This window comes from Dipodomys merriami, unplaced genomic scaffold (genome assembly GCF_024711535.1).
Source record: "Dipodomys merriami isolate MVZ:Mamm:240054 unplaced genomic scaffold, mDipMer1.0.p SCAF_37, whole genome shotgun sequence".
In the NCBI taxonomy this organism is placed as follows: Eukaryota; Metazoa; Chordata; class Mammalia; order Rodentia; family Heteromyidae; genus Dipodomys; species Dipodomys merriami.
The window spans coordinates 109,436-137,316 of NW_027205270.1; the positions used below are offsets into that span (position 1 = coordinate 109,436).

At 41.4% G+C, this 27,881-nt stretch overlaps 1 protein-coding gene across 1 annotated transcript in view; it reads right to left on the reverse strand.

Moving 5' to 3' along the window:
* Positions 1 to 27,881, reverse strand: part of Tgfa (transforming growth factor alpha) — a 148,852-nt gene that overhangs the window by 83,116 nt on the left and 37,855 nt on the right. The gene's annotated exons all lie outside the window — the stretch shown is intronic.

The window sequence follows — 27,881 nt, forward strand, 5'->3', positions numbered from 1 at the left end:
TTTAAATAACTTAAAAACTGCAAAACGAATGTATGCTCAAGGCAGAACTCGAGAGAACAGAAAAGTCCAAAGAAAAACCGAGTCATCTGAAACCCCATCATTTACAGACAACCACTGTCAGCTCTTTAGAATATAATGTTTTTCTTTATTCTGAGTCCCACTGTGGTCCAAACAAGGAATAAAATGAAATCATGAATATGTCACCAACTTGGAGATGACTACACTTAAGATTACTATAGGTAATCTGAAATGGTTTCAATGGCTGAAATTTTCCATTGACACACTGTGCCAAAATCCTATTGCATTAGGAGGCTGAGGATCTCAGATACACTACTCAAAAAGGTAAGAAGTAAAGCTTGGGGTCAAGTGGTAGAGTGTTAGCCTTGTGCAAAAATATTCAGGGACAGTACTCAGGCCCTAAGTTCAAGCCCTAGGACTAGCAGAAAAAAAAATCCTACTACAGGGCATCGTGAAAAGTTCCCAGCTTCTATTATGGCATATAAAACTGGATAGCTAGGATTGTTTTCCTGGGAGTAGCTTACTGTGACAAAGGGAGATTCTTCTCTGAGTTATATTATCAAGCTATGTCTCAGCTTGAGGAGATGTTTCTTGATATCTTCCTCTCAACACCGAATCTTACCTTTCACTTCCCTGTCAGTTACATATGAGAATCTCTTATCTTAAGTGGTATTTTTGACTATCTGTGCTACAGATTTTTTTCCAAATAATTATTAGCAGTTGCATCCCATTTTGGTTAATTATCTGTTTCTATCTTTTACCTATTTTTTACAGATATGTTATTTCTTGTTTGAGTACTCTTTATAATATTAAGAATAATAACTATATACTATTATGTATATTCCAAATAATTTGTGGTTTGTGTTTTCACCTAGGCTTTATAATTAGAAGCCTTCCCTCCCTTAAAATTATGTATTTACTTATGTGTTCTTCTATTATTTGATTGCTTATTATTATAAGCATTTATAATTTATTTTAGTGTCTGGTGTGTATGTTTACTATTTTCTAAACAGCTAACCAGATATCCCAACACCAAGTTCAACATTTCCTTGATCTGAAATGCTATCTTTGTTGGCCATTAAGTACTTGGTTTTCTGGTTTTTCTATTTCATTCCACTGAGATTCTGTGTATCTGTACCAGGATTAAATCATTCATTTATTCTAACCTTGTAATATGATTTAACATCTGATGATTCAATTTTTTGTGCTGCTCCTGGACTTGACCTGAGGGCCTGGGCACTATTCCTGAGCTCTTTTGCTCAAGGCTTAATACTCTACCACTTTAGAGCGCTAGCCTTGAGTTGAAGAGCTGAGGGACAGCGCCCAGGCCCAGGGTTCAGGCCCCACGACCGGACCCCCCCCCCCAAAAAAAATACTCTACCACTTGATTCACAGCTCACTTCTAGCTTTTTGGGTAGTTAATGAAAGAGTCTCACAGACTTTCCTGCCTGGACTGGCTTCAAATTGCAATCCTCAGATCTCAGCCTTCTGAGTAGCTAGGATTATAGGCATGAGTTACCAGTGCCTGGCCTGACAATTCTCATTTTTGAAGACATTCACCCATTTATTATTTCATATGAATGTTGGAATCTTTTATAAGTGCCCTTCCCTGTTTCCAAATCTTTTGGGAACCTACATTATAAATCAGGGATAACTGACCCACTTACAATATGAAGTCTTCCTAATAACAAAATGTACTATAGTTCATTTATTCACATTGCTTTTGTGCTGGAAGCAAAGTTCTGTGGAAGTCCTGCATACAACCACAATTGCTGGAGTTTTTTTTTTTATTTCTGTGAAAGTCTCTTGGCTTCTTGCTAAACAGTCCTGATGGAATCTGAAGAAGCCTCCAGCCCCTTTGCCCTGCTACAGTGCTGTGCACTGGGGGCTGAAAGTATGTACAAGGGATGAAAAGATGCAGCAAAAGGCCCGGTCCTAGTAGTGACTGTACCCTTCCCCCACGCCTGCCCCCTCCCACAGCATGGAGCCACCAGCCAGAGAACCAGTGTGTGGCCACCCTGAGCTATCCACGCAAGGCAGAAGGACTCCATTCTTCACCTTGGGGGTCATGGATGTTCTCAGTGACAAGAACATGGCCAGGCAATATCTGAGAAAAAGCACCTGGGTGCCCACACCCAGGCCACTTGAATTCAGGGCCTGTCCCTGAGCCTCTTTGTGCTCAAGGCTAGAGCCCTACTACTTGAGCCACAGTGCCACTTCTGGCTTTTTTGAGTAGTTTATTGGAGATAAGAGTCTCATAGGGACTTTTCTGCTTGGGCTGGCTTTGAACCATGATCCTCAGATCTCAGCCTCTTGAGTAGCTAGGATTACAGGTGTGAGTCACCAGTACCCAGCTTGTCACACCCACTCTTTATGACTTTGGCTGAGTCCCTCCCTTCCCTGTATCTGTTTACTTCTTGGTAAAATGAGCAGTTTGGTCTACATAGTTAAGGTTCAGCTCAAATCTGATCCTATTGAAAATGAGACTGTGGGCAGGACAGTCCTTCTAGGATGACAGAACTCCATAAAAATTCAAATGTTGCATCTAGTAATAATGGCATGCTTAGGGGAGAAAGGAGTGAAGACTCCAGGTGTGGATGCCTAAATATGGCTAGTTTATAAAACTGAGCAAAGCTGATGAGAGAGAGAGAGAGAGAGAGAGAGAGAGAGAGAGAGAGAGAGAGAGAGAGAGAGAGAGAGAGAGAGAGAGAGAGAGAGAGAGAGAGAGAGAGGAGCTTGACTTTGGTACCTTCCAAGGTACCACTCATATGGAAAGTCTCTCTACATAGAAGGCATGTGCAGAGCTGAGAAATCAGTGAGAGGCAGGTTAGATGTGATGGGACTGGAGAGCACAAACTAATTAGAATAGCAATGCAGGAAAATGGAGTTGAAGGAAGTTTTCATAGTGTGTTTCTTTGTGCAAACTTGTTTTCTGTTGTTGGCTGTGGGGCTTGAACTCAAGGCCTGGGTGCTATCTCTGAGCTCTTTTTGCTCTATTCTAGCAATCTACCACTTTGAGCCACAGCTCTACTTGAAGTTTTCTGGTGATCATTTCTTGCTGGGGCTAGCTTTGAACCGCAATCCTCAGATCTCAGCCTTCTGAGTAATTAGGATTACAGGTGTGAACCACTAGTGCCTAACACTTGTTGCAAACTCTTAATGGTATTCCACAGACTCTATCAACTCAAAGGCAGAGAGTGGCCTGGCCCTAAGGTTCTCTCCATTCAACAGACGATGAAAGAACCCAATTAAATTAACTCAGAGATTTTGGCTTTGACTTAGACCTTTCCATTTGGCTGAACAAATGGATGATCTTTCCTGGCCCAGGAGACAGACCAGGGCATGAGAGCCTGCTGTGAAGGTTTGGGAGCTGTGAGCAGGAGCTACCTTGTCCCTCTAAGCTGCTGGTGAGGCATAGACAGGCCATAGAGAGATTGCTCTGTCACAGAGGTAGTGCTGCCTGCCTGCTCCCAGGAGGGACCTGGATGACTCTTGGCTCAGGGCAGAGGCTGCCTTGGCAGGTGAATGGCTTCTCCTACCAGCTGTTCAACAGAGGTGGGTGTTGGAATGCTGCTCTGAGGCACCCTGGCCACACTCAACCTGGCATTTCACACACCCATTCCTTAACCTCATTCTCTACCCATTCCATTCCTCTTCCCACACAGTGTTTACTAAAATCTCTTCTCTCCACCCAACGAAGCACGAGACCTGGGTTCCTTGGGCTATTTGGGAATGTTCCCACTGCATGGAGCCACCAGCCACTGTGTGGCCACCCTGTGCTAGCCACTCAAGGCAGAAGGACTCAATTCTTCATCTTGGGAGTCATGGATGTTCTCAGTGACAAGAACATGGCCGGGCAAAATCTGAGAAAGAGCACCTTTTCCTTTAAGGTTGATAAATTTAAAAAAAAAGTCAAAGTGCCTTATAGGAAAAGGAAAGATAAAGGCTGTGTATCTTTGCTTTTTGTGTATATAGCAAGGGATAACATTATAAACAAGCAAAGAGCCTATGTGACATTTGAAGATCACTGTGTCTACAGTTTGATGTCTAAATGCATGTTTTTTTCCTATAGTCAAAGGTGAGAAATGCAGAATGTCAGGCCACATCTAGAGTTACTGAACCTAAGTCCACATCTTGTCAGTACTGTGCTTGTCTAAGTTTGATAACTGCTGCTCCAGCACCCTGCTGCTTAATCTGGACCATATACTGGAATCACCTCAGAAAAGTACCTGTGCCCGAGTCCACCCCCACACCCAGACATAATGACTTAATTGTTCTGGTGTGCAGCCAGGACAATAAGCTTTAAGAGAACTTCCAGGGTGAGTCTAGTATAACTCCTGGTCTAGGATACATATAAATGGATTAAAACTAAAAGAAAAAAAGAGAGAGAAATTCCTTCCTAGACTATAAATAGAATCAGAGAAAGCTTTGTGAACAACTAGAAAATCCATTGTCAGACAATAAACCAAACAGTCACCAGCCTGACGTGTCTGTACCATGTTGTGTCAATAAATGACGTACTTACAAAGAGAAAAGTAAAAACATAGAATTGTGCTCTTGGGTGGCGTTGAAAGATAACATTGCTTCTGTCCCATCCTCTGCCCACCTGTGACTATTGAAAAAAAGAAAAGCTTCCTCATATAACAATTTCCAGACCATGGCAAATGGGGGATATTTTCACGCTTCGGTTTTCTTAGCACAATTTTCTTTTTGCATTGCAAATTCCTGTCGGATAATGTGCTTTGCTGTGGGGTTCCCTAAGTATAGTGGATGCTCTTGTATTCACTTGTAGAATACAGAGTTTCCTTTTACTCACAACCTCCTTTAATGTAGTTGGACATCAATCTTCCTAGCTTAGAAAGGAGGTTTTATTTCACTGCCAGGGGATAGAACTTCCAAAAAACACAAATGTCTTTCAGCATCATGTTGAGTAAATAATCAAGGGTCTATGAATTGGTCTCTCTTTAACTTCCTGCCTTATTTTGCTTTTAACTCATAGGTGAACTATGAAAGGACATCTACGCTAACGTGCCAGCCACCTAGGCAGGACCTCAGCCCCAAAGACAAGTCTTGGCTTACACAGTTCCTCCATGTTTTGCATGTTATCTGCTCCTGTAGTTTGCCAGCAAAAAAAATCAACATGAATACATGTCTATAGCACTTGGGCCATTTATAAAATTGCCTCTGGAAAATATACAGGACTCCTAGTTCAAGTTTCTCCAGTCATATATATATATATATATATATATATCAGTTTTAGACATGGTAGGACCATATTCAGTGGGAACTCCCAGGGGGAATAAACCTTAGTACTTGAGTATTCCAGAGGTATCAGGAATTCCCATCCTTAGCCACCCTTAACTCCTTCAAGAAGGCCCCATGAGCTCCTACCATCCCAACAAAACAAAGACAGCTTTCTGAGAATGGCATTGAGGACAATAACCAGAGAATGGATGGTGTTGCTTCCAGGCTATTCAGCAGCCAGGAGCAGGAGTGGGTTAGGAGAGAAGTGTACATGATGGTAAATCTCTCTCTTAACCTGTTCCTTGCCAGCTAGGCATCCTTCCTAGCGATGGTAGCATAAAAGATCCCTTAGACATGACTATTGGCCTGTCTTCCTTCTCGGAGGGCTCTTCTTGTGAGGAAAAAAAGGCCCTTTTTGCTCTCCTCCAGCCCCTTCAGGAAAGGTTCAAGTGGAGTAGAAGAGGAACAGTAGCTCTGACAGTTTCCAACTCTCACACTTGGCAAGTCCCAGGGTATCACTCTACACACCATGAGGAGAAAGGGCATTAGCTGCATGTTGACAGCATGTTGTACAACCCCTCTCTCCCCCTGCCCCCCCCCCCCCACAATCTTAACTGAGCTCTTTGTGCAGAATGTCTCCTAGATCCTGGAGAGAATACCAGATAAGTCATGCCCTATTTCACAGGCCCTTAGACATGGCTGAGGTTGGTACCCACATTCCAATAGGTGGTAATACAAAGGGGAGAAAAACAAAGGGATCAGAAGGGGAAGAAGTGGGGTTAGGGTAGGTAAGGGGAGCCAAGGATAAAGACAAAAACCTTGTGACCCACTACAATAAGGGGTTAGGAAAGGGAGAAGAGAAGGCAAGCTGGTCCCATATTGATTAGTGCCATTCCACAGACCTACAATGATACCTTAACAGATACCTGAATGTGACATTTCGGGCTAAGGGAGATTCTAGTGCAGGTATAACTCCTCTTTGGGTTGACTCCTGGTGAGTTGAATATGTTCCCTGGCATCTTTGGCTGGTTGGTCACACTTAAGCTCAGGTATGGGCAAGATAGTTGGCTATATGTGTCAGTTGTCACTCTTTTTTATTACCAGACAAACAAGTACTATTTTCTCATGTCATAGACAAGGAAATAGAATCAAAGACATTGACTTATCTAAGGCTGCTCTGCAGGGTGGCACCAGAGCCAAGTCAGAAATCCAAGGCGGTCTGTTTACTTAACCCAGATCTTTTTTCCCCCTCCTCTTAGTGTCCTTACTAGGCTTTGTTTGATGTTCCTTGATATCCCTTTACGTTACTGAACTGACTGTGTGTGAAAAAGGGGTTTTCCAATTCTCAACTTTAACTTCAAAACCCAGGTCCCATTTCATAACCCTTCCACACACTGGCATAACAAGTAATAATCCCTTCATATACTCCTCAATTGCAGATTGTGCTTCAAATATACTCTGAAAAACAAACGTGTCTTTCATGTGTTTCCTTGATAAAAAAAAGCCAAACAACTTAGCTTTTGGTTTGAATGCTGAATAAATGCTAAAGTTTTTAGCAATTTTTTTCCCAGTAGTTAAAAGATTGATTCATTCCATTTTAAAGTGTGGCCTATAATGACTCCTTGTAGATACAAACACAGATTTGGGAATTAAAAGGTATATATTTTAAATATGTTCAAATTTAAATAATGATGAATATGAAGTTTGGCTCTTGTGCTTAGATAGAGTATGTGTAAGTTATCTTATGTCGAATGCACTCAGTAAATGTTGATGTGCCATGTTCGTAAACATGTCATCCACTTTAGCATGAAATGATAATTCTATTGATGACTCGGTTCCCTTCAGCAACACTTTACTGTGGCTTTAGTAGGCCAGAGAGAGGGTGGCACGGGACCCACCCTTCATTCTAGTCAAGTGGCTGTGGAGACCTGGGTCATTCACTGCATGCCCTTGGTGTGATGTTGGAGCCTCAAATTTCTTCTCTAGGTACAAACTTTGCAGTGATTTAAAGTCTGAGTAGGAGCCATCTTCTAGACTATTTCTAGAGCGATCTAGACCACCATGAGAAACTTCAGTCCTACAGGCCTGATTTCAGGTATACTTTGGCAGCCATTTTTCATTGTTCTGATAGCTTTTACCCTCTGTATAAACCTTCATTTGCCTGCCTGGCACTCATTGAAATGTTCCAGGATCTTCTGTGCAAGAATACATCACTCACCTAGGCACACGCCCCCAAAAGGAAAATGCTAACAATACTGTAGCTAGCTTCCAAAACAAATAAACTAAAAACCTATACACTAGCCTCACCCACACTTATCAGTGTCATAAGTATGTATCTAATGATGGTAAACTAGTGTTTAAAGAGGAACACAACTTCAGAGCAAGGCGGGAACCCCTGGGGATCAAGAGAATGAGGTCTGCAGAGGTGACTTCTTTAGTATGTGACTAGAACCCAGATATGTGAGCTTCTCACCAGGACTAAGTAATGTGTTACTTTGACTCAAGTTCAAATTGGATGTTTCCTTCTTTTTCCAAATGTATTAGTTTCTTATTGATGCTATAACAAATGACCACAAAGGTTTTATCTTAGAGTTTCTAGAGGCTGATTTGGAATGAATCTCAAGAGGTGAGAACCGAGATCATCACTTCTAGGGCTGGTTTATTCCAGAGACTTCTGGGAGGAAGTCTAGTCTGCCCTTTACCAGCTCCTTGAGATTGTCCAAATTCTTCTACTTAGGTTACATACATTTCTGCTTTCCCCATCACATCTCCTATTCTGAGTTTAACACTTGTGCTTTCCTGTGATGAGGGTCTTTGTGTTACAGCGGTCCCACCTATCCAGGATAACCTTTTCATTTCCAAGATTCTTAGTCTTATCTGCTAAATTCCTCTGGCATATAATGTAACATAGTCACAGTTTCTGGGGAGTAGGGGAGTGACATCTTTGGGATCAGCTTCTCATACCAAACAAAAGAATTTCCTTGTTTATTTAGTCATTTGTTTCCTATCCATAAAACAACAACAACAAAAGATTTCCTCCAGTTTGACAGCCCTTTTAAAATGCAAACCTGAGTAAAGCTGTGAGGGAGAGGAAAGCTACACTTTTTGTTTGGATGCTCATGATCTACAAGCCAACCAAACTCAGAAATTCAAACACATGAGTCATGTCCCCAAGTACAAACCCAAGCTATATGTGATGGCAAAACTCTAATTGAAAAATGTGGCCCCAAATTCAAAGTCCCTTGAAAGGTAGAAACCTGAAAAACTCCCATGAAAACACAAAACAAAATCGTCAAACACTAAACTGCCAAATGTATCACTGCCATGACATGCAGTTATCCTTCAATCCTCAGCCCGGTATTGGAGCACAAAACATTCTATGAGGTCTGGTAGTATCCACACAGTACCAGTCTACTCACCTCAAGGCAATCAAAACCTCCCTTTCACCCCCAACCCCCACAGCCATATCTCTCTGACCACCTCAGTACTGGAGTTTTCTTGTGATGAACATTATTACGGTTATAATGAACATGATTACAGTTAAATCGACACAAGTCTACCCATGCTTGTTTCCTTAGGATTAATTCTTGGAAGAGCTATTTTTAGGTCCATGAGAACTGGACTTATTTTATAGCTTTATGATGAGTACTACCAGCTGGCACTCATAAAATTTGTAACCATTTACACACTCAACCTTATCTGCATCGATTTTTATCTTCATTGATTTGATCAATGAAAATAACCTCACCTTAATTTGTATGTCTTTGATGACTAACAAGCTGGGGCATCTTTTTCTGTATTTGTTGGTCTTGTATAGTTATTCTTTATGATTTGCCTGTTCAAATAATTTTCTTATTTTCTTACTAGCATATTAAAATTTTGTTATTGGTTTGCAGAAGTACTTAGTATAATAGGGAAATGAGGATTTAAATACAGGCAAATACTATGCATTTTCTTTACATTGGCCTATTGTAGTATTCTGAAAATTATAATTTTTTATGTATCTGTATTCTGTATGGTTTCTGTCTTATAACATTCTGGTTAGTTCTCCAGTTATTTTATTAGAGAAATTTTATGCTTCCATTTTTGAAAGATTTCAGTCAGCTGAACCTTATTTTATTTTATTGTCAGTCCTGGGACTTGAACTTAGCCTGGGCACTGTCCTGAGCTTCTTTTGATCAAAGCTAGCACTCTACCACTTGAGCCACAGTGCCACGTCTGGCCTTTTCTGTTTATGTGGTATCAAACCCAGGGCTTCATGCATGCAAGGTGAGCACTCTACCATTAAGCTACATTCCCAGCCACTGAACTTTGTTTTAGATCTAAATTTGCTTTTTTTTTTTTTAAGTGACTGGCCTACCATTATAGACTCATTTGTGACATTATCTACTCTTTCCCTACAGATGCAAAATGCTACTTTAATTGCAGGTCAGCTCATTAGTTGTCATTAGAGCCCTCCATGCTAGCTTCTGAATGTAGCTTTTCTTTTGCTTGTGGCCCAACGCTTTCAACATTATCATATCTCTAATCGATGGTACAAATCTCTACTTTTTTTGGTGGTATGGTTTGGATTTAAAGCCTTGGGCTTTATCACTCTATCATTTAAGCCATACACCTTAGCTCTTTTAGTTTTAGTTTTTTTAAAATAGGATCTCATAATTATGCCCAGCTGGCTTGGAATGTTATCCTCCTGTTTATGCTTACTGTGTAGGTATATGCCACTGCACCTAGATTTCTATTGGTTGAGACTGGGTGGGGAAGTGTCTCATGAAATTTTTGCCCAGGCTGGCCTCAAACCCTGATACTCCTGATCTCTGCTGCCTGAGCAGCTAGATTATAGGCATGAGTCACTATGCCTGGCTCTTTGACATTTTAATTGACATTTTCTTGTGCCTTCTTCTTTTTTTTTTGTGCCAATCTTGAGGCTTGAACTCAGGGCCTGGGCACTGTCCCTGAGCTTCTTTTGCTCAAGGCCAACATTCTACCACTTGAGCCACAGCTCTACTTCCAGATTTTTCAGTAGTTTATTGGAGATAAGAATCTCAGAATTTTCCTGTCTGGGCTGGCTTTCAACCATGATCCTCAGATCTCAGCCTTCTTCCTGAGTAGTTAGGATTATAGGCATAAAGTGTTCAGCTTCTCCTTTACTCTTAAAGGCAAGCTGCAGCAGAATCACCTAAGTAAGTTTATTTCATTCGTTTTGATTCTAATGAAAGAACTTAGAAGTGACAGATTTCAAAAGTAATAATGGAAAGAATAGCTTTATAATATTGTATCTTCTCATCAAGGCCCAGGTTTCTATGATTCAAACAAATTACCTTAAAAGGAAAGATAAATGGTATTCTTCAAATATATTCTGAACACATCTTCTAAAGATTATTCCTATATAGTCTATATTTTAAAACTATTTGAAGGTGATTGTTTCCAGCACTTTAAAAAATTATTGCTATAATTGTTATTTGGGTTTTCCCCCCTTAAATTTTTATGTACATAGCACAGTACTGTGGTAGTTTTTGCATATGCATACAACATACTCCTGTCAAATTCACTCCCCTTAAAACATTTCCCCTTCTTAAAACGATTTCAGTATGTTCCACTGTTCTATTTTCTACATGTGTACAAAGTACTTTGACCATCTTAACCCCTCCTCCTCCTCTCCCTACTCCCATTGGTACCTCCCCCAAATAGAAGCTGTTGTAGCTTCCTAGCACTCATTTTTAAGGATTGCAGAATGCTTCATTTGCCATCCTCTGATGGCACGTAGGCTGATTCTAGACCTTGACTATTATGTCTAGTGCTGCTATAAACATGGGTGTGCAAGTACCTCTATTACATGCTGCCTTATATTCCTTTGGATATATGCCCAGGAGTGGTATAGCAGGATCATATGGCAGTTCTATTTTTAGATTCTCAAAGAACCTCCATACTGATTTCCACAGTGGATAGTTTACATTCTTGCCAACAATGTATAGGGTCCTTTTCCCACATCCTCACCAGCGTTAGTAGTATGTTGCCTTCATGACTGCCATTCTGACTAGGATGAGATAGGAATTTCAATGTCATTTTGAATGTGTCTTCATGTATTCATTAGCTTCTTTTGAGAACTATTCATTTGTCTATTTATTAATTGGGTTATTTGTTCTTTTGATATTTAATTTCTCGAGCCCTTTATATGTCCTGGATACTAACACTTTATCTAACTAATAATTTAATCTTGCCACTTTTTGAATATAAACTCAACTATGAACCAGGTATGGTGGTGCATGACTGTAGCTCTAGCTACCTGGGAGATGCAATTTGGGTAATCACAATCTGAGGCCTGGCACAGGCAGAAGTTCAAGGTCCTATGTGAAAACCAAACTAAAAGCAAAAGGACTAGTGGAATGGCTCAGTGGTAGAACATTTTCTTGGTAAGCGCAAGGCTCTGGGTTCAGTCCCTAGTACTGAAAAAAAGAAAAAAGAAAAAAGAGTGTTTGGGAAGGTGAACAGGTGAGAAGTGACCACCAGCTTTTGAAAGCCAGTGGTGGCCTGTAACTTACTACTTGATATGACATCTCCACGGTTGAGAGGTTGGCCTGAGCTGTATCTATATCACAGCTCAGGATTTTTCCCATCACTTAAAAATTCAATTCCTACCAAATACCATGTGTATTTCCTCATATGATATTGTATTTATTCACTGTAATGTACTTTTGCATTTTTTATTCCTTGCAAATGATCAGATATGAGAAGAAAAATAATTAAAAACTGCATATTCACTGGGAGAGAATGAAGGAAGGGATAACATTGTCCAGAAAGAAATGTACTCATTACCTGAGTTATGTAACTGTAACACCTGTGTATATCACCTTTATAATAGTAAAAAAAAAAAAAAAACAGGGGCTGGGAAGGTGGCTCAGTGGTACAGTGCTTGCCTTGCATGCATGAGGTCCTGGGTTTGATTCCTCAGTACCACATAAGCAGAAAAAACTGGAAGTGGCCCTGTGGCTCAAGTGGTAGAGCGCTAGCCTTGAACTGAAGAGCTGAGGGACAGCGCCCAGGCCCAGAGTTCAGGCTCCATGACCTGATGGGCCAGGAGTGAGAAGATATGTGGAGTACAGGTGTCAGATTGAACATGACCTGGGAAACATGTTGGCAGAGTGAAAAGCTCTAGACTAAAGTTATGTTTTCTGTGTGTGGCAGTTTTGAGGCCTGAACTCAGAGGCTAGGCACTATCCCTGAGCTACATTTGCTCAAAATTAGTGCTCTACCACTTGATCCATAGCTCTATTTCTGGCTTTTTGGTAGTTTACTGGAGATGAGAATCTCACAGACCTTTCTTCCCTGGGCTGGTTTTGAACCCTGATCCTCCATGTTCAGCTTCCTGAGAGGCTAGGATTACTGAGTCACCAGTGCCCAGCTAGGTTAAAGTTTTTGGGACAGTCAGAGGAAAAGAAAATCAAGGAAAGAAGTTTTTCCTCAATCACTCTCCCCTTTATCATGAAGATAAGTAGAGGGGAGGAGAGAAAGAAAGGATGACTGATAGATTAACGATAAATGAGGCAGGTAGAAGGGTGTAGTTTGTGTGTGTGTGTGTGTGTGTGTGTGTGTGTGTGTGTGTGTGTGTGAGAGAGAGAGAGAGAGAGAGAGAGAGAGAGAGAGAGAGAGAGAGAGAGAGAGAGAGAGAGAGAGAGAGAGAGAGAGAGAGAGAGAGATCCTGTCATATGGTCATATATATGTGCCCAAGTATCAATCCAGTCTGTATAAAAGTCCACATCTGCCATGTAATGGGTGATATTTGTTCAGACTGTTGGGTAGGTCCTTTCACATTCATTGGATCTTTATTGCCACAGATGGTGACAAGTGAATCCAACACAAGCCAATTCTCAGTCTGTATCAGAGTCAGGATTCCATGATCTTTGCCTCCCTTCCAAATGATGATTGTCCACTCAGATTGCATAGTAGAATCCTTTGAGGGAGATTTAAAACATACTCACACCTGGACTTTGTCCCCAGACCTTGTGAATCAGACTATCTGGGGTGAAATTTATTTGAATAATGACATATTTATCCTAACATTAGCCAAAATGGTATAATCACTATAAGTTGTTGCTTTTTGTGTGGTTGAACTCCAGATTGAACTCAGGGCCTCACACTTACTAGGCAAATGCTCTACCACATGAGCTACACTCTAGTCCTTTTCACTCTATCTTTTCAGGCAGGGTCTCAAACTTTTGCTTATGCCAGCCTTGGATGTGATCTTTCTGTCTTTGCCTCCCAAGTAGCTGGAATTATAGGTGTGAATCACTACTGTTGACTTGTTTTTGAGATAGGGTTACACACTTTTTTCCTGGACTAACCTTGAGCCAGGATCCTATTTCTTCTTCCCAACTAGCTGGGATTACAGGCATGTCCCTAGATAATCATTTTTAATACACTAGATGTTCAAAATCCAATGGATATTGTCAACACATTTCAATTTGAACTAGTCACATGTCAAGTGCTCCAGAGCTTTACATGGCTGCTGTACTGGCATGATAGTTCTTGAAATGCACCAGGAGGTTTCTGGAGACATTCTCTCTCCAGAGAGTATACCCAGGCAAGTCACCTGAACATACTGGGATCTCTTTCTCTTCAACACAAAACATTCATTGAGCATCTTTTCTGGGCCAGATTTAAAATTATACCAGCCTTTGAACACTAATAAAAATACACTGATATTTTAAATAGAGATATTGTCAAAGTCCTTTCCCTAAACAGATCAGGGGTATTTACTCATAAAGCTATGCTATTTAAAATGAATTCTATAAAGTCATGTTATGGGCTGAACTGATGCACACAATGTGCTTTTGAAGAATTCCTATGGCTAGATCACTTATTAACCAGTCCGTTCTACTTATTATAAGAGCAACAATTTGGATAGTCCTTTACCACAGCTATCGTTTACACTTGCCATGTGTTCAGTAGAAGGGAAGCTCAACCAATTTAACCCCTTCTTTTAATAGGTTGTCTGGTGCCATGTCGGCTATATCCTGAATGGAAGCGGTTCTCCATCCTTCCCTAGGAGCAGACTGTGGGAAGACGTACAATTCAGATATTTGAGTTCCCTACATAGAAACTTTCTTTGTAACCCTGTGACAGGTCATCAGGTATATGGTTTGCAAACATTTTCACTCATATCCTATGCTGTCTCTTCACTCCGTTGATGGTTTCCTTGGCTATACAGAGACTTCTCGGCTTGATGTCATGTATTTAGTTTTTTACTTTTGTTGCTTGTGTGTTGGGGGTCATATCTGAAAAATCATTGTTTTGACCAAGGTGGTAGAGCTTTCTCCTCTGCTTTCATCTAATAGTACTCTCATAGTTTCTGGCCTTAACATTTAAGCTTTAAATCTATTAAAGTAGATTTTCATATATGATGTGAGATAAGAGTTGTAAGTATGTAATAGGTTGCCTATTGATTGCCTCCGATTGAGTTTGCTGTTCTACAGTGCATATACAAATATCTTGAAGCCTCATGAATTTATACAAGTTTTACTTGTCAAATGCTATTTGTAATAATAAATAATAATATCCTTCCAGAGTCCCTTCACCCAGAAGACAGTCCCTCCCCACACCAGTTTGCTCAAAACCTGGTGGAAGTCATTTAATTCAGGTCATGGTTTGCAGTTCTGCCAACCATAGTCACCACTTAAAGGAACCCAATGTCTATCCTTCATTCATCTCTGATGCCCAGCAGGACTCTGCAATAATCCCTCGAATTCACTTATAAAAATACTTTTTAAAAAGTCAATTTAATTGGGCCAAAGAACCCTTTAGTACAATAATATCCTCTTTCCCTAAAAGAACTTTCTTTTTGAAAAGATAGGATTTTCATCCATGCTGTCCCCTAGACAGTTTAGAATGTAATCCCAGTAGCTCTAGTTCTTCAATTAAGCATATTCGCTACTTAACAAAGTAATTATTTCCCCATCTTCCTACCTTTCTTCCACTTTGAATCTTACAGCATTAGCATCAAGAGAGAAAATTAGGATGAACTTTTCACACATACTTTGCTATAAATAGTCCCTGTCACATCCTCAGCCTCTCCCTAAACCTTATAGAGTGCTAGCTACCTGCTCATATTTCTGGCGGCAGGGGAGGGCTTGAGAACATGACTTGTTAAAAAAAAAAAAAAGAAGCATGCTGTTTTTATCACCATGCATAGGTGATATGTGCTCAATACCTGAACAGGAAGCTAGATGGATCTCTGTGTTTTGCCTCACTGCCCATAGCATCCTTGGGGTGATCTATCCATGTGTTTCCTGCATCTTGTTGCTCAGATAGGACCCAATAGATGAGGTCTCATAATGGCAGAGGCAACTGAACTTTCTCTGCATTTGGTACTGTAATTCTACAAGTAAAGGACAATTTTTACCACCTACTAGAACAGCAAATTCCCCACATCTTGCCAACAGGCAGAGCCAGGCAGAGCAAGACTGCCTTTGACCTTTTTTTTTTGTCCTGGGGCTTGAACTCAGGACCTGGGCACTGTCCTTGAGCTTCTTTTTTCTCCTTTTTGCTCATGGCTAGTGTTCTACCACTTAAGCCACAGTGCCACTTCTAGCTTTTTTGCTATTTTTAGTGGAGATGAGAGTCTCACAGACTTTCCTGCCCTGCCCAGGCTGGCTTTGAACTATAATCCTCAGATCTCAGCCTTCTGAGTAGCTAGGATTACAGGTGTGAGCCATCAAGCACCTAACTTGATCTGTTTTTGTTTGTTTGTTAGCTTTTAAAGCATGTAGGAGACCTCCTTAATATTGAGCTAAGTGATTTAGTCCATCAAGGCTCATTGTAACATGAAACTGTAGTGTCACCCCTGTCACCAGCTGGCTCAGATCATTTGGAGTTTGCAGATATCATCTCTAACAGGTATGTTATTGCTTTTTATTTCTGTAAATCTAACCAAAAAGCCAGACATCAGGGTTTACTCTGCCACTGGCTTGTTCTAACCACTTGTTGTCAAAGTGCTTAAGTAACTTGCCCAAGATCACAACCCCCAGGGGATAACATTAAGAATTGAATTCCTGAGATCTGGCTCTACAGTCTAACCACCGTGCTATCAAATACTTGATGAGTTTTATGCTTGGGCACCTTTCCATCAAGCCAAAGTCAAATGATTAAGAAGGTGTAACTTGTTTACTTGCTAATGGGAAGTGTAGCCTCTAATCTAAAGTCTACCTGCATTTCATATATACATAGGCACGGGCACCTGGCACTAGGCACACCAAAGCTTGGCATGGAGGGAGGCTGAGCATCTGTGCAGTCTTATAGGTTCCCTTCCATGTGTGTCAAGTCTCCAAGCACAGCTACTGAAGCTGGATCTGTGAGATTGTGCTTAGGAAGCTCCTGTCTGTGACCAGACCTGAGCTGAAGCATTACAAAAAGAAGAATCCTAGCACTTCAGAGCCATGTCCACAGGATCTGAGATGGCCTTTGTTGAGTACAAGAATTTTTTTTTGCCTATATATATATATATATATATATATATATATATATATATAAAAAGTTATACATCCATACTCTGTTTTAACATATACATATTATATACATCATATATGCATATATACAAATACACACACACATATATATGTATATATGTATATGTCAATACTGGGGCTTATTAACTCAGGGCTTCATACTCTCCCTTAGCTTTTTTTTTTTTTGTCGGTCGTGGGGCTTGAACTCTGGGCTTGGGCACTGTCCCTCAGCTCTTCAGCTCAAGGTGAGCACTCTACCACTTGAGCTACAGCGCCACTTCCGGTTTTCTGGTGGTTTATTGGAGATAGGAGTCTCATGGTCTCTCCTGCCTGGGCTGGCTTTGAACCGCGATCCTCAGATCTCAGCCTCCTGAGTAGCTAGGATTACAGGCGTGAGCCACCAGCGTCTGGCTCCCTTAGCTTTTTTTGCTCAAGGATGGTGCTTTGCCTTTCGAGCCCTACACTTCCACTTTCAGCTTTTTGCTGGCCAACTGGAGATTAATCTCACAGAGTTTTCTACCTGGGCTGGCTCCAAATGATGATCCTCAGGTCTCAGCCTTCTAAATAGCAAGTATTACAAGTATGAGCCACCCATGCCCAGCATATGTCTAATTTTTAATTAAATGGAGGATTAAAAACCCAAGCAAGTAGCTTAACAATCTGTCTTGGAGATAGTAACAAAAGCAAGTGATTTACTATATGTAAATTCTCCTTAAATATACTATGTGTGGTCTGAATGAGAGTATGTGCTGTGTGTGTGTGTGTGTGTGTGTGTGTGTGTGTGTGTGTGTGTGTGTGTGTGTGTGTGTGTTAAACCACAGCAGTCAAGTCAAGTGGTTGGAACTTTGCAGTTCAAATCCCACCTTTATCACTTTCTAAAAATGTGACTGGGAAAATTTCTTAATTTCTCTATACCTCATTTTGTCAAGGGTAAAGTATGGCTAATAAGAGAAACTTCTTTGAGTTGTGTAGAAATGAAATGATATTTAGGCCAGGACATGGTGAATGTTTTTCATGTTTTTATTACATGAATTCTATTGCAATTGATAGAAAATAAATTCATGTGTTAACAGTTGGAAAGTATGTAAGAAACAGAATTTTATACAAGAAGCCAGATTTTACAGAGGCATGACATAGCTTGTCACAATCAGAACATCAGAAAATTCACTTGTGACAGATTTCATGAAAAAAGGTGACATATTTCTCTTCTGAGATATCAAAAACTACCTTCTTAGGCCTACCATGCATGTAGTGATGGAGGCCCTCAGAGGTCAGAGGAGAAAAGGCCACTGAGCTACTAATGGCCACCTGGGAAGAGAAAAACACTCTTACCAGGCTTCAGGCCACATAGTACCTGTGTGTGGGTGGAACTGAGGCTCTCCTTTCTGCCTCATTTTACCCATTTTCTCCTGTGTTTGCTTTTCAAGAAGTAAATGCAACCTGGTGACAGAAGCCAGATGTGTTGAAACTATCTTCTATAACATATTATGAAAGGGGAATTGGGCCATGACTTTCAAGACAGGACACGAAGAAGTGAGATTTATAAACCAAACAGTTATAGAGCCTGCCAAGGGAGAAGGCTAGACATAGCTGGTTACAATTGCACATAACCAAAACTCTAGGCTGACCAAAACTCAGAAGCTGGGTGTGAGCCTAGTCTCCTAGAAAAACAAAACCAATATCTTACCCCAAAGCTGTAGTGTGCTTCATGTCATCCTAGCAAGGCCAAGAAAAGAGAATGCTTTGAGGTGAGGGCCCAGGTTCTCAGCTTTTAAACTCTCTGCAAAGCTCTGGGGAAGAAGTAGAAAGCCAGGCCCCAAACTTCCTAGAATTGAACCACGGTACAGCAAAGGGCTGTAGGGATGGAGAAGTATTACCAGAAGGTGATGTCTACAAGGACATCAACAGCTCAGCCTCTTCTTCCCACTGAGTTCTAGACAAATGGGGTAATGAATTCAGGCACTGGTAGCTCACATCTGCAATCCTATTTACCCAGGAAGCTGAGATCTGAGGACTGTATTTGAAGCCATTCCAGGTAGACAAATCCAAGAGATTCTTAACTTCAATTAATTAGCAAAAAGCTATAAATAAGCTGGGCACTGGTGGCTCATGCCTGTAATCCTAGTTACTCAGGAGGCTGAGATATGAGGAGACTCTTATCTCCAATAAACCACCAGCAAACTGGAAATGGTGCTGTAGCTCAAGTGGTAGAGTGCTAGCCTTGAGCTGAAGAGCCCAACCCCAGAGTTCAAGCCCCATGACCCAAAAAACAAACAAACAAAAAGCCAGACGTAGAGCTGTGGCTTAAGTGGTAGAGCCTTGAGTGGAAAAACTAAAGCAAGAGCATGAGGCCCTGAGTTTAAGCCCCAGTACCAGTGTGCGCACACATGCACACACACAAACACACACACAAATGTGGTTAAGAACTAAAAAATGCAGATTTCTGGGATATATGTGGATGGGTCCAGGAGTGTGTACTTTGTGTGTGAGCCTACTTCCAGCTTTTTGGTGCTTAATTGGAGAGAACAGCCTCATAGACTTTCCTGCCTGGGCTGGCTTTGAACCCTGATCCTCAGATCTCAGCCTCCTTAGCAGCTAGGATTGTAGGTATGAGCCACCAGCACTCAGTGCAGCTAGGAGTGAGAACACTGCCTTAGGACTTACTCCAGGGCAACAAAAGCACCACATAGAGACAGTCTTGCTTCACTGTACAGGCTTTACTGGTAAGGAGGAGAAGAGCAAGAGCAGCAGCAAATGCTGAGATGAGCTCACCTGTACACTAATAGGTCCTGATGTTTGTGTACAGTAAGATCTTTATCCAGAAGTAGGTACTACTACTATTCCCTTTTACAGATAAAGAAACTGATACACAGAGAGGTTAATTAACCTGCCCAAGATCTCAAAGCAGGTAAGTGGCAGAGGTAGACTTTGATCTTGGTCTGTCTAGTTCCTAAATATTCACAATTATGAGACTGGGTTTAGGGCCAGGGGCCCAGAAAGATCCCACCTTTGTTAAAAATCAAGTGTTACCAAATGCAGGCATTTCTCCTCTTACAATGGGGTCACCTCCCCGTAAATCATCAATTGAAAATAAGATATCTTAAGTTGCAAATGCATTTCATGCACTAACCTACTGAATAGCATAACTTAGCCTGGCCTACCTGGAATACACATAGAACATTTCACATTAGTCTACAATTGGGCAAAATCTTATTGTACAGAGTCAAATTTATGCTAACATGAGTATTACATGTCATTTAGTAAAAACTGTACTGCATAAAAAACATTATAAAGTTGAAAAACTGTAAACAAAGCCATTGTAAACTGTGTTTAAAACGTCTGTGAAGTAGAGATCCAAGAGGTTTCAGGTCCACTGCAGAAAAGTTTCTCTCAACAATCCCTGAACTGGAAAGTAAAATGACAATAGGGCTAACATATCCTGACAGTGGGATCCCTGGAGAGCTACTGTTCTGGGGAGCAAGCGAGGCCTGGGAGACAGGCTGCAGAGAACTCAGGTGGTCTCCATACTAAGCTAGCATGTACTCAGAGACAACAGAGCTGTATGGGCCTCGCTGGCCGCCATTGCTTACACTCAATGAAACTAGCCAGCAGACCTGTGGGGAAGTAAGGTGGTCACTGCTTTTGCTTTCTTTTTAGACACTATAGAAGGCCAGGAAATGAACATACCTATATTATCACTAACTAGAGATAATCAATGTTAACATTGTACTGCTATGTTTTTTTGTTTACATGTATTGTTTATGACTTTGAATTGTTACATCTCCAATTTTGATTGGCTTTTTCCTCTCAATGTGGTGCTACCACTTGAACCACAGCTCCACTTCTGTTTATTTTTCTGGTTAACTGGAAACAAGAGTCTTCTGGACTTTCAAGCCCAGGCTGGCTTAGAACTGTAATCCTCTGATCTTAGCTTCCTTCGTAACTCAGATGACAGGCATAAGCCACCAGTGCCTGTCTTCAATGAATTCTAGTGGAAAATAACCTAACCTCTCTAATTATTATTTATAAAAGAGATCCTTAAATTGGGCCATAGTGCATGTGCAGTTTTGAAGTTCTTGTTTCCTAGTACTATGCTATTAAGCTTACCATTAATGTGAAGCTGTTTTCCAGAAAGGTTATGCTAATCACTATATCCATTAACAAAATATGCAGCCATCTCAGGTCTCACACTAGTATTCAGTATTGCCATTCTTAAAGACATGCCAGGTTGATAAAGTAAAATACATTTTGTCTATCTTTCCCTGGAGAGTGTTAAGGTCTTTTGAGAACAGGGCCTAGCACACGATAAATGCTCATTTACTGAACAAATTCAAAGGATCTGTCTAGACTTTACCTTTTCCATGACTAATGAGGACATCTGCCCTATCAAAGGCCCAACTGTCCTCTGGTCTTGTGTCACATTACAGCCATCCTCTCTCTTCACCATAGCTGCTAGGAGACCATTCCAGGACAAAAAGCCAACCAGATTCTCGCTCTTAGGACTGAGCTGAGGTCCAGGAGTGAATAGTATTAACATCATCTCCTATGGAAGGTTCAGAAGAATGGTCACAGACTGCTGTAACTAAGATCCCCACGGTCAATTGTAGTGATAGGCTGCTGGGCCTTTCCTGGATCAGACCCTTTGAAGCTGACTCTTAATAAGCAACCCTCTCTCACTCAGGTGCATGTGTGGTTGGGTTCTGACTTTGCACACTAAGTGCCTGCCTGGCACAGAGGTTATCTTTGGCAATGTCACATAACAGCCACAGCCTAGAAAGTAAGTTCAGCACCAAACCGAGCAAGATGCAATTTAACAAAAGGAATAAAAAACCATGCAGTTGGGAACTTAGATTAAAAAAAAAGTTTAGACAGGTACCAGTGGCTCACACCTATAATCCTAGCTATTTAGGAGGCTGAGATCTGGAAGAATTGCAGTTTTTAGCCAGTCTAGGCAGAGAAGTTCACTAGATGCCATCTTCAGAAATAACCACCGAAAAGCAAAGTTAGAGGCATGGCTTAAGCGGCAGAGTACCTAGTACACCTGAGGCCTTAAATTCAAAGTCTAACATCCCCACTCCACCCCAAAGACAAGAAAGGAAAAAGAAAAAAGAAAGCAAAGTTTTAATGGAACGAAGTAGTTTCTTAAAAAAATCCATCATGGTAGATCATGGCTTTGGCAGTATTCATGATTTACCCTGAGAATGTCAAAATCATCACATTATCTGCCTGACTTGATGCCCCGGATGGCAAGCTCATGTTTCATTTTCATGGGTATCTCCAGGGCTGGGCACAATGCCTGGTTGGAGGCAGTACCTAATAAGTGTGTGTTAAGTAAATGTTCAAACTTAAAGAGAGAGAGAAAAAAGTAAGAATTCTATAGGCCTAGACTTTTTTTGGGGTAGTGCTGGGGATTGAACTCAGGGCCTGACATATGTCTGGCAAACATGCTATCACTGAGCTGCATTCCCAGCTATAGATTTTTGTGTACTGGTCCTGAACCTTGAACTCTGGGCCCAGGTGCTGTCCCTGGGCTTCTTTGGCTCAAGGCTTGTGCTCTACCACTTGAACCACAGCACTACTTCTAGCTTTTTCTAAGTAGTTTATTGGAGATAAGAATCTCACAGACTTTCTTATCCAGACTGGCTTTGAATGGTGATCCTCAGATTTTAGCCTCCTGAGTAGTTATGATTGCAGGCGTGAGCCACCAGTGCCCAACTTAGACTTTTTATAGATTCATGAATTTTGTCACTTACCTCGTACTTCTCTCAGAAATGATAGATGCTCACTTAACAGAGTTCCACCTAAACCATGTCCTCTCCCAATCCCTTAACTCTGCATTTCTTGGCCAAAACAGCTAAATCAATGACCTCTGGATACAAAAGCTCAGTTAGAATACATTTGTGTGTGTGTGTGTATGTACGTGTGTGTGTGTGTGTGTGTGTGTGTGTGCTTGAACTCAGGGTTTTGGTGCTGTCCCTGTGCATTTTTGCTCAAGGCTAGCACTCTCCCACTTAAGCTATAGCTTTACTTCTAGTTTTATTTTATTTTTATGTTTTGTAGTTAATTGGAGATCAGAGTCTCACTGACTTTCTTGCTCGAGGTGGCTTTGAACCAGTCCTCAGATGTCAGCTTCCTGAGTAGCTAAGAGTTTAGGTGTGTCATTGGTTCTCAGAGAGGGGTTCACTTTCTATCATGATGCGTACTTGGACTGTGATCCACCTATTTTAAGTATTCTAGCTGGAATGGTACCATGTACCATCACACCTAGCTTCCTTCCATTAAGATGGAGTCTTACAGATTTTTCTGTCTAGGCTGTCCTGGAACCACAATTCTCCCAATCTTAGCCACCCAAGTAGCTTAGACTGTATGTCACTGTGCCCAGATATTGGGTTGAGAAAGACTCTTGTGTACTTTTCTGCCTGGGCTGGCCTCAAATCATAGCCCTCCCATCCTCAACTTCCTAAATAGCTATGATTACAGGTGGGAGCTGCCATTGCCTGGTTCAGTTAAGTTAGACATTTACCAAGAGATCATTCTGATTTGTTCTTAAGTCTGTCTATGTCAGTTGTAGTCAGTATATTTGCATAATTTAATTACATATTATATAAATTAATGAAATGTCTGTGCATAAGAAAAAAGCTGTTGTTTCTATTAGTTGAGTGTTTTGGAAAGGCTTGGCAAAAATGGGTGCCTTAAAGAACTACTGTCAAGTTAGGGGTAGACAAGGCAACTATAAAAGTTTATAGAGCCAGGCACTGGTGGCTCATACCTATAATTCTAGCTACCCAGGAGGCTGAGATCTGAGGACTGGTTCAGGAAAGTCTGCAAGACTCTTATTTCCAATTAATCACTAAAAAGCGGAAAGTGGAACTGTGGCTCAAGTGGTAGAATGTTAGCCTTGAGCTCAGGGACACAGCTCAGGCACTGCCGGTGCTACTCCCCCACCCCCACCAGTCTATCAAAGTGTTGGGAAATGTACAGGTCCTAAAAGGTTTATGATACTTACCCTGCAACTGTTACGTTCTTGTGAAGAAGTCAAATCTGGAAATTATGGAGGATGTTATATGGATGTAATTCATGTAACTGTTGCAGAATGTCAATATATTAATTCATCAAACACTAAAAAAATCTTGAAAACTTTCTTCTATATAATACACTCCAAATATCTCTATTCTTAGCAACTCAACAATTTTTAAAAAGAAATACCATTTGGGCCCCAGTTAAAGTGTTTTGTAACTCAAAGTTTGAGCAGTCATTGACTTTAATCCCATTCCTTCATTTTCTTGTTGCGGGAACTGAGATTCAGGAGATTTAGGGCTTTTTAAAAACGTATCTTCAGCTTGAGAGTCCGAATTCCAAACCTTGTTTCCATACTGAGTTTTTTCTACTACCCTGAGCAGCCTTTGCTAAAGAGGAACTGGCCCAGCCAAAAGCACAAGGTAGAACAAGGAAGTGGATGACAGTGTGGAGATACACCCTGCATTGGGGAGGAAGATTTCTCATTCCATACCCTTCTGAGCAGGTGTTACAAGCACATACACACACAGGTGTGTGCAGTTTCATCTCCAGACTGAGACATAGCAAGACTCTTGTGCTACAGACACCTATTTGGAACAGGTAAACCATGGGACAAACATGTGAAGCCTCTAATTTTAGAATGACTTCAGCTCCACGTGGGAAAGCTTTAGACAATGGAACGGGGAAGCAGTTTGAAGTTCTGAAAAGCTTTTGTTAGATGAGATGAGCAATAAGCAAATCCTTTGCTTGCTGGCTGATCCATGTTCTACCTGTTTTCCCAGCAAGTAAAGCCTTCAAGGATTTTTTTTCCTTATAATTTTTATCTTATCTGCCTTGTTTCTGTGCACTCCAGTCCAAACTCACCATCTCAACAGATGGAAGTCCAGGAGGAACCCCTTCCTGCCCGCACCTGATCAGACCATCTCCCCAAGCAAGCTGATGCTGGTGGCATTTCTTTCCCATGAATAACTCCACTGTGAATTTTCCATGTTCTTTCATCATCTCTGGAAGGTCTCCTCCAGACACTAAATTAAGCAAACCCTCAAACACACCCTGATTCCAGGTGGGTGTCCTTAGACACAGGCAAGAGGAAGGAGCAGAAGTTCAAAGATCTAGAGAGCCACCCTGAGTTTGCAGATCGTGCCAGGCAGATAGCAAAGGGAAACTTGGAGTCTGGCTCCCAGGCAGCTGAGCAAGGTCCTCACCACACCCCCTAGGTCATTAGAGTGAGTCTCATGAAAATATCAGAACCAGATGGGCAGCCTGGGAACTGTGCAACATTTCTGAGGGTTAAGCAAGCAGCCACCCAACAACTTTGTAACCAGGGTGCATTCTGTCCCTTTTCAGGGGTATTAAAATGTATCTTTTGAAGATAGGTCATAACTCCTTCCTTTGGAGGGTGTAACAGGTGTTCTAAGCTGGGGTGCTGCCACCCTCTCCCTGCCTCCAGCTAATATTTCCCCTCATGCTTTACAAGTTGACAACCAACCAGATTAACATTTTTGTTTCTTAACTCCAAGGTTCTTGATTTCACTCTGTCTGGTAGAGATCATTTTTTAATGTTTATGGCAAGCAATAATCTGAGATAGCCCAGACCATCTTAATAAATTCCTATGCTCTCTTGTCTTTTGTAGGGTAGCCTCCTTTAGGACAAAACAGAAAAGGCTCGCTTCTTGGGATGCTTCTAGCAATGAAAATAAAGTAGCATCTAGTTCCAAGAGCATTAAATATAGTTGTCCCTCCTCTGGATCCCTGGGGGATTTGTTACTATACCATTCTCCAACCCAGACAGTGAATCCACAGGCACTCAGGTTCATTATAGGGAATGGTGTGGTGCACACTCAAAGTCATGTCTGGATTACTTAGTATACTGAAAACAGTGGAAAGGCTCGAAAGGCTTCGTAAATTGTTCTACTATATTATTTAGGAAATAATGATGGGGAGTTTGGCGGCATGTTCACCAGAATGACAGTTTTCCCCAATGATTTCTGATTTGTAGTTGTTTGAATCCTCAGATGCAGAACTCATGAAGATGGAAGGCCATTTCTACATGGCGGTCATATCACCACTTCCCTATACTGCCACCATGGCCATCAATGCAGCACTGCACTATTTCCTGCAACCCTGAGGTGTCCTCTGAACGCTTCTTCCCAGCAGGGCTTTCCAAGTCCTCTCTATCAATCTACCCAGGCCATTCCCGAGTCAAGTCCACAGGTGAGGAAACTAACCTAAACAGAAACCTGATGATTAACTTGCCTAGTGACTTGAAAAGACTGAGACCAAGTAGGCCTAAGGCCTTCCTTCCTTCCACTGTTCTACCCAAAGTAAATGTCTGAGACACATTCACTGATGACAATCAGTGTCCTATGTCTTTGGTATCATTTACCTCCTTTACCAAGAGGAAGAAAGAAATCAAGATATTTTAATAAGAAAGGCCAGGGCAACCATCAAAACATGATTAGATTTCCCTTGCCCCATCCCAGAAATTCACAAGGAAACCACATGGGATCGGCCCTTTGAACCCATGTGCAACCCGTGAATGGTACATGGAATTCACAATTTTCTCTTTGATGCTCTTGTTTAATGCTAGGGCTTCATCTTGACTATCCTAACAGGTCTCTGGCTACAATGGTCAGTCAGGAATGTATCAAAACTGATCTTATGTTCATGATTGATATTTATAATATGGGTGAAGCTCTTACAGTTTCTGTCTTAAAATCACCATCTACACACCATTCAACGGATGGCTCTACCCAGGACATAGGAGTTAGGAAGGACTCCGATGTGAAAGTCACTCTGCATATGAATGAATACATCTTTACAAAAATAGCGTTTACCTGTCAATAAATGCAAGTAGAAAGCAACATTAAAATAAATGCAAATTTAAGAAATACAGCATCATCTACTTACAGAGTAAAGGCTAAAGAGGTGTTGGTAGGAAGTACATTCCAGGAAGGGGGTTGGGGTGATTCTTCTATATGTTCGTGTCAGTGCACTGTGCTGTGGGGGGTGGTTCAGAAGTGGGAAAACCGCTTTATGGAAACTGATAGGCCCTGAGCTCCCGAAGGATACCTTCAACTCCTTCTACTCCTTCCCACACTTCACACACCTCTGCACAAAGCATGACATAGAGGAAGAGATGGTGACATAGAGGTCATCATAGGCCACCAGGTGGCTTCACCACCTTTTGCATGACCATAACTATTAACGGGGGAGGGGAAGACAGAAACAATGGTGGCCAGGGGGAATTGGGGGCATTGCCTCTGGAGGCTGTGGAAGGAAAGGTCTGGAAGAGGCAAAGAGTAAAGTACCAGAAACTGTGGGTGACTGGTTAGAATATTAGTGAATGCATGGAAATCTGCCCCCTCTCACAGACCTCTCTGATTACCATGGAGACGCAGCAGAGCAGATGGGAGCAGAAGCCAGGGAAATATGCCCTATGTTAACAAGGGAGCAGCAAGACTGACAGGCTCAGGCCCTGCTAACCAGAGTTCACTGAAAAGCTGTTCGGCAGTTCCTATCAAGTATCTCCAAATGCTTTTGGAGGTATATATTGAGAACTAATCCACATAAAAGGAAATGCAGGAAGATATAGCATCATAACTGACAAAGCTGGAGACACCTTAAATATCCAGAGGAGAATACAAATTTCATGTGCCTATTGAACAGGATGTGGCAACATTTTAAAAAGATAGATTTCAGGATATTCCAATTACATGGAACCCCTGAGTTCTAAAAGCAGGAATTAAAATGACCAGAAGGGACCATATAAAAACATGAATGGCAGGAACAAAGGCTACAAGCAAGGTACAATCATAATAGTGGTTACTTCCCTGCCGTGCTGGGATGACAAGGGTTTGCCTCTTATACTTCCCAAGCGTGCCAAATGGCTGATGGATAATTTTTAAAATTGAAAATAGAAAAGGAAACTATTGCTACAAATATCAAAGCATGAAACAGAAAATAACTGGGCAAAGACCACTAGGCAGAAGCAGAGAACACTGATTATTACACGAGCGAGATAAGCGCGGATGGTTCAGAACTGGGCCCTTTAGGCCCTAATTTCCAACACAACCAGTCTGCACAGTCAATGGGCAATGCGAG